We start from the raw sequence: 10,699 nt of genomic DNA on the forward strand, positions 1-10,699 counted from the left end.
AGAATTGTACAAGCCCCCAATAAAATCATTTTAAAAAGAAAATTTTACTGTGGGTGGACGAGAGTGACACGCAGAGGCCCTGGTGGTGCTGTCAGATAAAGTGCTGGACTAACTGCCAAGGTTGCGAGTTCAAAGCCACCAGCCATTTTGTCAGGGAATGATGAGGTTGTCAGCTCCTGAAAAAGTCTGCAGTCCCCAACCCTGTATATAGGCTGGCTGCGAGTCAGAATTGAGTCAGTGGTATTGAAAATTCAGCATAAAAGATTTGTCTTTTATTACCACGCTATCCTTCGGTGGCTGTAACTCAGGGTCAAAACAATCTCAATAGCATCTAACTTCTCAAGTTAAACTGGGTGGGAAACTATATTCTTTGAGCACAGATACTCTTAGTTCCATGCCCTGTGTACAGAGTTCACAAGTCTTGAATGCCCCTGCATAGGCACAGATGAGAGCCCTGCTTATCAGAAAGCTTATGAGACTCTTGAACACACTTCTCTATTAAAGAAGGTATTTTAAATGTTACTAACAATAGAGCCCCTTCTACCAGTTTTTAGTAAATGTCTAGGATTACTGGCTGCCACCCATTACACAAGTAAGATCATATGAAGATAATGATCCGTTGGTCCTGCACGACGTTAAGGCGATTAGGGTAAGAGGAGCATTTAATTTTTTTCTAGTCTAACGTAAAGAGGATGTAACATACTATGACCTGAATAACCGGCTAAAAGGATTAAATACGATTAGGCATTTTTGTGAGTATACAACCATCCTTTTCCTTACCCTTTAATCCACTGCTATTGAGTCAATTCTGACTCATGGCGATCCTGTAGGAGAGAGTAGAACTGCCTCCTAGGGTGTCTGAGGCCGTAAATACTTACAAAAGCAGAAGTTTCATCTTTCTGCCATGCAGGAGCTGGCAGACTCAGACTGCTGATCTTGCAGGTAGCTGCACAATGTGTAACCCATGACGCTACCAGGGCTCCCCGCCCTTTTCCTTCGCTTTTGAAACTACTTTTTAAAAAGAGGCTATAATTCTGGCAATCTACCAGAAGAAACAGATAGTGTTTTAAGTTCAATAAGTTTCCCAAAGTGCAAAACCATACACAGCCGCAAGTCTGAGACTGTAAATCTGGCACACAGAAAGTATCATGTAATATAATACTATATAATATAAGTCTACATATATATAATTCTATGTAATTTATACATATTTATACATTAATATAAAATATATATTAACATATGTCTTAGAACACTTCATTTTTCTTAAATATTGTTGCTGTTAGCTGCTGCAGAGCCATCCCCTGACTAACTGACCGCAATGGAACCAAATGCTAAGGGGTAGACTGTTATGATCCATAGAGATTTCATCAGCAGATTCTTAAAATAGATCAGATCTTCTTCCCTGGAGGCTCCTTTCCTGGCCCTTGCCTGGAGGATCCAATGAAATCCGTTCAGCATGATGACCGCATACAAACCTCCGCTGACAGATGCTTGTAATGTTCTACTTTATATTAGTGGTATTTCTGTTAGGGAAGAAGTATAGCCAGAATGGTCCTTAGAAACAAAATAAACAAGACTTGGTCTCATGTACTTGGGATATGTTATCCAGAGAGACCAGCCCTTTGACAAGGACATCATGCTTGGTAAAGTAGAGGGACAGCAAAACAAAGGAATGCCCTGCAGGGGCTGTAACAAGGGCTCTAACACTGGAACAGTTGTGAGGATAGCGCAGAACCAGGCAGGGTTCCTTTCTGTTTTACATAGGATTGTTAATGTTTTGAACTTAAGATAAATAGTTAATCAGTAATTATTCTCGTAATTGTACAGTGGATTGAATGTGGTATGCATTCATATGTTGAAGGATTGGAGGAGGAGGCAGTTGAGTACAGGCATAATTCAGGTAGTCACATGGACTCTGGAGTGAAACTGTGGGCCCTTGATTCCACCACATGTGTATGACTCTGGGAAAGTGGCTTAAAACTCTCCATGCTGTGACGTTTTATCACTAAGAGGGGATAATTCCTTTGAGAATTATCTTCCCATTCATGGGGAAAATTCCTCCCATTCCTGAGATTTATTTAAATGAGATACCTAAAAAACAAAACATTTCATGACATATAATAAGTACTGGAGAAATTAGCCCTTATTACCAATGACTAGACTGGACTCCCAGTCTACTCTAGGAAACTGTGTACTATCATGGGTAATGTCTATTTTGTTATTTAATGCTAACATCTTGCTATCAGCATGATCTCATTTATGTGAATATATATTCAACTATTGTATTGTGGTTAAGTATATTTAGTAGATAATTTCCTGGGAGTATTATTTATTATGATTGTCAAGAATATTAAATGTCAGTACCAAATAAAATACTGCAGAAAATATGTGGAAGAATTTGCCAAGGTATAGTTAACATTTTACCCACACACTCACACACAGATACATGCATAGCCTCTAAGCTGTAGCACCATTTGGCTTTTATTTTTTAGATTAAATTTCTTATGCTCTTGATTTGAGCATTTTGATCCATTATTTAATATAGTGTGGTTCACATAGGGTAATTTTATATCTAATTAACTCATTCATCTTTTCCCTTCTTTCAAGTATTCAAAGGAAATTGTGCTTAGGGAAATGCATTTTTAAGAGTCTCAGAACTGTTCTACAAGAATCTATGGCTGAACTATTATTTCTGAGTCAAGTTTTCATACATAATTTACAAGGTAGATATAAGGCAGTTTATTAAAAGCTTTGGGTTCATGTACAGAAAACTACCTGATTCTTCTCTACATGACTTAGGAAATATATCTCTGCTCTTGAGAGTTTGGGAACAGCTTCATTTCCTTGTGTTCTTTCTGTGGTAAGAAATTACCAATGCATTCTCAATGGAAACTAGAAGTTTTCTTTTTGGGATAAAATCAGGATGAGTCACAGAAAGGTGTAGTTTTGAAGGGTATGTTATGGCCCAGGACCCTTTCTTACACAGGTGAATGTATTCTTTGTATTGGTATTAAAAGTGAGACTTTGTTGTTTGGTCCCCACCATTGGAGAGGACTTTCCACGATTCCTATCATTGGGATAGGGTGATCCACTAATGGGCTCACCTTGCAATTTGAAGTAGTAGAGAACTGTAATAATAATATGACAACTATGAACAATATGTTATCAGCTAGTACCTTCTTTGTTGCTGAATAGCTTATTGAGATGGTTTCTTCTGAAGACTTGGAGATTGAGCTGCACAATGAAGGCAAGGAAGAAGAAAATCTCTCGTAGAAGAAACAAGCAGAATACATGATTGGTAAAATACAAGGTGTTTACTAAACAATGAATTGACCAATTTTATTTGATTATTATAGATAGTGGAATTATACTAGAGGTTAGGAATATAGATCGGTACACCATATTCATGGACCTAGATAATAGGCTAAGGTGTTTGAGCATCCTTCTTAATTGTTTATATTCACTTAGTCTCATTCATTCATATTCAGTCCTTACTCTCTATTCTCTTTCTCCCACCACTTTCCCCTGCCATTATTCTTCATCCAAATCAAAGAACATACAATATCATTTAAGTGGTAGATTTCAGTTTCCCCAAGTAAGTTACATAAACTAACACTATTCTATATGCACACAAGAGAGATGAATCCAATACATAATAGTAGGTCTTGATTCTGTCTGGTGGTGGGAAACTTTGGGAAATTTTGAGCTGGGAGATAACATGCTAAAGATGTATTGTAATAAGGAGAATAATTTCAAGCCAGTAGAAGAGTCACATTTCAGTGAGAGGAGCAAAAGAAAAAGCTTAATAGGGTAACTCAGCAAACAGTTGTAGAGCAATAAATTCTCAAATAGGGTAGAGTCATGACCCATGATCGAGATAAGTAGGGAAATGGTGACATTTATGATGGGATGTGAGAGAGATGCCATCATAATGACAGCTCTTGAGATTTCAGCCTGATCAACAAGGAAGGCAGAACCACCATAGGGCCATGATCAATTTAGTATGAGTTTGAGGTCAATGTAGCCTAACAAAGACGTGACCTTCAGTTGGAGACGGAGAGCTGGAGCAGAGAAGAAAGTCAGCTCAGCGTGCTGATGTGTGCCCTCTGCTAGAGAGAAAATTAGACACTGATGTCTACAGCCGCCAAAACCCAACTGTTTGTGTTTGTGATTCAAAGTACAGAGCCAACAAAAATAGGCAGAGCAGGAACAGTCAGTCAGTCAGTAGAATCAGCCTCTATCTTTTTGATAACTTTGTAATCCAAGTGAGGGTAGAAGATTAACAAATTTATCGATGAAATAAATTAATATGCTGGAAACTAATAAAATATTTAAGGAAACTTAGGGACACAATGGTTAGGTGTTTGGCTGCTCACTGAAATGTTGGTAGTTCGAACCCACCTAGCTCTCCACAAGAGAAAATCACCGAGCAGTTGCTTCTGTCAAGATTGTTGTTAGTAAGTACCATGTAGAAGGTTCCACTCATCGGGAGCCTCTGTAAAGTAGAAGGAAGCACTGCCCAATCCTGAACCATCTACACAATTATTAGGCTGAGGCCCACTATTAAAGCCACTGTGTCCATTAGTTTCATTGAGGATCTTCTTCTCTTTTAATGACCCTCTCCTTTACCAAGCATGATGTGCTTTTCCAGAGACTGATCTCTCCCAGTAACATGTTTACTGCTCGAGCTGAAGGTATGCTACCCTCATTTCTAATATACTCCTTCCAAAGTAGATTTGTTCTTCTGGCAGTCCACTGTAGGTTCAGTGTTCTTCACTAATTATAATTCAGAAGCATCAGCCCCTCTTTAGTCTTCCTTATTCATTGTCCACCTTTCACATGCATATGAGATAACTGAGAACCTATGGCTTGAGTCAGGCACACCTGAGTGCTCTGAGGAACATCTTTGTTCTTCAACACTTTAAAGATTATAGCCAAGAAAATCTTAGAGTAACCGTCTCTGTCCAAAACCTTACAGGGCTGTTATGACTCCAGTTGCTATGGGTTTCCTTTGGTTTAGCGATTGGCAATAATTGGGCAAATAACCCGGCTCCACAAACGAGATTAATCAGAGAGAGGCAGTCACGCCTAAAAAATGCTATTGAAACGCACTACTTAAGAGATTCTTTTTTTAAAGAAATGACCAAATTTAGTAAATTAAAATAGATGACATTTGTTGATTTGGAAACACTGGCAGAGTGATCTTGCAGGGTATAAAATGAAGCTGCTGGGTAATCGTAAAATTAAGTTTATACTGAATTTCAAATTTTCTAAACAGTGGGACAGTTGGCCAGCACGAGCTTCCTAGTTCTTACAAGGACATCCAGGACAGGGAGCTGCTGGTCGCTTGTTGGCCAGAATTGGTTTCATGAAACAAAAGCTCATTAAGGTCAGGCGAGCCGAGGGTTAGTTGAGTCAGGAATGAAAGACTTCTTTATCAGGTCAGTGTTTCCTCTGCAAAGTTCATGTTTCATCTGTCATCTTTGCAAATCCATCTTGATACCACTTAAGGCGACATTGACAGGTTCAGTGTGACTCTTCTAACTATAAAGTCGCTAACTCCCACCAAATGGCATCTCCTTGCATGGGCCTGGTAACAAAGTGGGGCAAGATGGTGACATGATCCACCCGTAGGTGATTGTGAACAAATTTCCCTGCAATGCCATCCTGCTGCATATAAAATGGGAAGCCAGGGGAGGGTTCTTAGTACCAGCAAGAGCCAGGAGTGGAACGTGTCCTCTGGACCCGAGACCTGCACAGTGACTCTCCGGGATCCAGAAGACAGCTGTAACATCAGAAGAGGAGCAGCAGACCCAGGAGCCAGAGCACGGGACAGAGTGTCGGACTTCCCAACCCGTGGACAAACTGAGTACCTTTGTGCAGGAGGCCGCCTTGCAGAGTGGAGTGCCGCTGGACACTGAAGTCTGAAAGCTGAGTTGGCTGACCCATGGAAGTACAGCTGAGTGCCTTCAGCCCGAGGCTTACCGGAGTTGGGTACCTCGGGGCACACAATTCAAGGAGCTGAGTTTGCTGTCCCATGGAACTTAAGCTGAATGCCTTCGGGTTGGAGGTTAAGGCTGACTGGCATGCCCCTTTGGACATTTATGAGCCGACCTGAAAGAACTTTGCAATGTCCTGATAAACAACTTAACCCTGTGTATTTCTCACTGACATTACAACTTCCTTAATAAACCCTTGATCTGTAAAGTGTGTGAGTTCTGTGTAGCTATTGTACTGGATATGAGAACCCAGAGAGGTAAAATCGAGGACATTAAGTAGACTACACTCTTCCAAGCAGGAAAAAAACCCTCTGCCACCTGTGAATTGTCGCAGTAGTTAATCAATCACTTCCTTTTCACATTGGCATTTTGTTTTTTTCTGTAATCATTGTGCAGTCCTTGAGGGCCTCAAACTTTGTAGCTAGTTGCTATTCATTAAGTACAGACAAAAATGCATACAAAGCCAATAAGTGCCTTATATCCCTTCCAGTTTGACAGGTTAAAAGCCAGTATCTTGGAGTCCCTTTATAGAGGCTTAGCAAACCTTCTGGTCATAAAGTGGAAGAAGTATAGATCTGAGGCAGCCATTTTCCATGTTTTCCATTCCAAAACCCAAATCCACTTGGGTGGCAGGGGAAGCAGTGGGAGGATAGGAGCTCTGACAAAGAATATTCCCCAAGAATAGTGGTGTTTTTCCTCTGTATTATCACGCTGTGACTGTCATGGATCAGCTGTGATACTCAAACCGTTCCCTAGAGCAGCAGGGGAGCACATTGCTACACAATTTTGCTCCCAACTCGAAAACTCCCAGACCCTGGGTGAAGAACAGCCAAGCCTGGCAAACTCTGTATGTGGAAATGGGCATCCCTGTATAAGAAGCAAGAGGCAAATGAAAGTACTGCTAAGTATTGGTCAAGAAAGCGAAATATTTTGGTATTAAAGAGGTAAAAAGTTCTGCGTCATTAAAACTAGAGGCGTCGTACAGTCGGGCTGTCTTTGGGCATCTGTTACTGGCAGGGCTGAATGACCCTCTGTGACAGCCTTGGGAATGACGCTGTGCCAGGAAAGGGCAGGGCATCTGTGGGGTAAATAATCTATCGTCACATAAAACATTGCAACTAGGCATTAAAAGTAACAGAACATGAAATTAAAAGATGAAAATGCCCCCATTAGGTGCAAATTTGCCTCTGGTCTCTCCCACCAATACCAGAGTCCACCTACCCCCCCACTTGGTATAATCAAGCAGCCCCAAGTCAGGCCTAGGGTCAAGGTGTTACCAACATCTTACATGTTCCCCACATCTGCATTCCATCCATCTTGGCAACTCATGTTGTTTCCACAAACTGTGTGTGCTTATGGATGGTTCAAAAGTAGATTCCTCTTCATTATTACAGACCTTGAATTATTTTGCCAAAAATGTAATGCACCTACAAGTAGCTGGTGTGACATTCTAATGCACCCCAGACACAGATACTGGGGTGCCTTCTCAGCCCCTGGCATCAGCTGCGTGGGTCTAGACTGCACTGGAAGTGCTTCAGGTGGAACAGGTGTGAGCTGTGAGGGGAAGAATGAAGTGAACGATGACACAGGTGTGGGGCTCGACCACTGTGGCGAGTAGGGGGTGCCATTTATCTGAAATGGGATTACTCAAAGTAAGATTCTGGGTGGGGAAGTAGAAATCAAAATTGTCTTTTGATCTTGTTAAATCGAAGCTGCTGTTCTTTCTTGCAATTGGAAATGGCAAGTAGACAGCTGGAAATGTAAGATTGTTATGCTGGCAAGCTGTAGATGTGCACCCGGGAGTTAAGTTGACAGCTTGGAAGAGAATACCTAGACATCTAAATCAGTGGTTCTCCACCTTCCTAATGCCACCACCCTTTAGTACAGTTCCTCATGTTGTGGTGAGCCCCAACCATAACATTATTTTCATCGTTACTTCATAACTATAATTTTGCTACTGTTATGAATCATAATAGCTGATATGCAGGATGTATTTTCATTGTTACAAATTGAACATAATTAAACATAATTAAAGCATAGTGATTAATCACAAAACAATATGTAATTATATATTGTGAAACATTTATGTGTTTTCCGATGATCTTAGGTGAAGGATGTGAAAGGGTCGTTTGACCCCCAAAGGGGTCACGACCTACAGGTTGAGAACCGCTGATCTGAATTAAGAAAAGGTCCAAGGAGCCTGTCGTGATGCGCTCAGATGTGTACAAATGCTTGCCTTTCATGGGCATGCATCTCTAGTTTCATAAGGAAAATTAAAGTAGAATCCAGTTTTTCCCTAGCACAATTGAATTTTACGTTTTGTGTAAAATAAGGCACATCATGATTAAAATTAACCAGCCCAGGACTGGTTGAGGGGTGTAGGTGTGGTTATAGGAGGGCAGCTTGGGTCTGTGGTAGAGGATACGTGAGCCCCCATAGACCATGGATCATATGTTTAGACCAATATGCACAGCACACACAAATAGGTACCTCTAAATCTGTGAAGATCTGAAGGAAATCAGTGATTGAAGCAGTTGGAGTCCATATCTTGGCTATTAAAGGGGGCTTCAAAAAGTTGGTGGAACAAATGGAATCAAAAGTCAATGGAGTTCTCCCACAGATTGTTTGGAGCACCCTCATACATTCTGCTGTAGGCTTGCAAAGCGGTGGAAATTGAGTGAAGCATGCAGTGAACCTCTGTGTATTTCTTACAGCTGCATGTGAACCTAGAATTTGCTCAATTTAAAATCCACCTTTAAATTTTCATAAGATATTAACCTTCAAATAAATTGAATGGTAAACAATGGTTACAAACAAAGGTAATAAATATGCAAATGTTAAAAGAAAATATGGATATTAAACATTTTTCCACCCACAGATTAATATCTGTTGATTCTATCTGAAATTATATAAACCAAATGAGATATGTATATAGATATAGAGACACACATATGTACATCAATGTATATACATATACATACGTATAAATATATATCACATTTGTTTCTCTTATTTAATAAATATGTTTAGAAATACGCACTTGTAGTTCCATGCAGTGATATGGGGTTGTTAGCAGGTTGATAACCTTTCTGGCTCTGATATGTTAGCCTTACTAAAAAAGCTGTTAAAAAACAGTTTAGTGCAGCAGTGCTCTGGTTTTCTTTGCCTATATATATTTTCCTAGACAAATACATTTATAGTATTAATATTTTAGAAAATAGTAGCAAACAATCCCTTACAAAGTAAACATTTGCACAATTGAGAAATGACTCAAACAATTCGATCTAAAATAGAATTTTGATGAAGTTTTAAGGAAAGCAATGTTCTTCTGTTATAAATGTCAAATGTAATTTCTCAGACTGGGAGAGGAATTGTAATCCTTGCTGAATCAAATGAGCAGTTTAAAATATCAACTTCTGCAGTTTTCCTGTAGAAACAGAAATATTTAGGATCACTTATGCAAATATAAAAAGATAGTTCATATTACATTTAGTGTATTTGAAGTAATATTGTTACATTGTTCTTATACCTCCCTTTTGGCTAATAAACTATTACAAGTAATGTCAGTTACTGAGACACTTAGTCACACGTTCTTTCCCTTCAGAATTATGCTAGCTTTTCCATTAAACCATCTTGTCATTTGACACAGTGAAGATAAGTGTGTTTCTGTTTAATTTTGAATCATAGTTTCATTTACTTATAATTAACAGTATATTTATTTTCTTGAGATGGTATGAAAACTCGTCCACAGCAAGGATATACTTAACAGATATTACTCGTTATAGTTTATAAAGCTAAAAAGAAGGTATGAGAACAATGTTTTTAAAATGAGATTGATTTTTTAAATTAACCTTAAATTTTTTTATAACAGAACTGGTATAAAAACAGAAGTTATAACAGAACTTCCTGCCACCACCATCCCACCCCCTTTAAGCCCAAACACAGAAGCCGAAAACTGGTGTTTTACTGCCCTTCAGCCATTTGGCCCTGCCAAAGACAACATGATCTTTCCCTCTCAAAGCACACGTCTTACTGATCAGGTCACACCACGGCATTAAACCCAATGGGAATTGCTATAAGAACAAAGTCCCAACACCCTAGCATGCCTTATGAATCTTATGTAGTAGCTTATGAAATCGCCCTGTCTCACCCACCTCCTACCTATCTCTTGCAGCATCTCATTCCTCCAAAACCCCTTGTCTCACTGCCAAGCCTTTGGGGTCTTCAGAGGGCTGGTCCGTCCTTTTCTTATCTCACCATAGAATCCCCAGGACCACCATCATGTTTGCCTGGCTTATGCCTATTCTCCTTTTGAATGCTGCTCTTTAACGATACCATGGTCCGTCTGTAGTCTTTAAGCAGCTGAACAAAGTTTACCTGCGTTTTGCTGGGTGTTTAACATTTTCTCCACTCTAATCTGACCTTTGTGTAGACCTGCACGAAAGGATGGATGTGTTGTCTTGTGTTCAGGCTTTTTGGTGTTGGGAGTGAGGGAAAGCCAAAAAACTGTCTGCTTGTTCACCTCTGTATCCCAGCCAGTACTCACTCGCAGCAGAACTCCTAGGAGGTGCCCTCCATTTGACTTTTTTTTCAATTGAGTCAATTCTGACTCATGGTGACTCTTTAAACCCTGAGGGTTTAATAAACTGTGACTCAACACAAGTAGAAAGTTTTATCTTTTTTTTTTTTTTTTTTTT

The 10,699-nt window shown here is 39.7% G+C and overlaps 1 protein-coding gene across 12 annotated transcripts in view; it reads left to right on the forward strand.

Moving 5' to 3' along the window:
• Window positions 1–10,699, forward strand: part of CADPS2 (calcium dependent secretion activator 2) — a 382,815-nt gene that overhangs the window by 56,806 nt on the left and 315,310 nt on the right. The window lies entirely within an intron of this gene.

This window comes from Echinops telfairi, unplaced genomic scaffold (genome assembly GCF_000313985.2).
Source record: "Echinops telfairi isolate 266 unplaced genomic scaffold, ASM31398v2 ScPeMD7_23;HRSCAF=83, whole genome shotgun sequence".
Taxonomy (NCBI): Eukaryota; Metazoa; Chordata; class Mammalia; order Afrosoricida; family Tenrecidae; genus Echinops; species Echinops telfairi.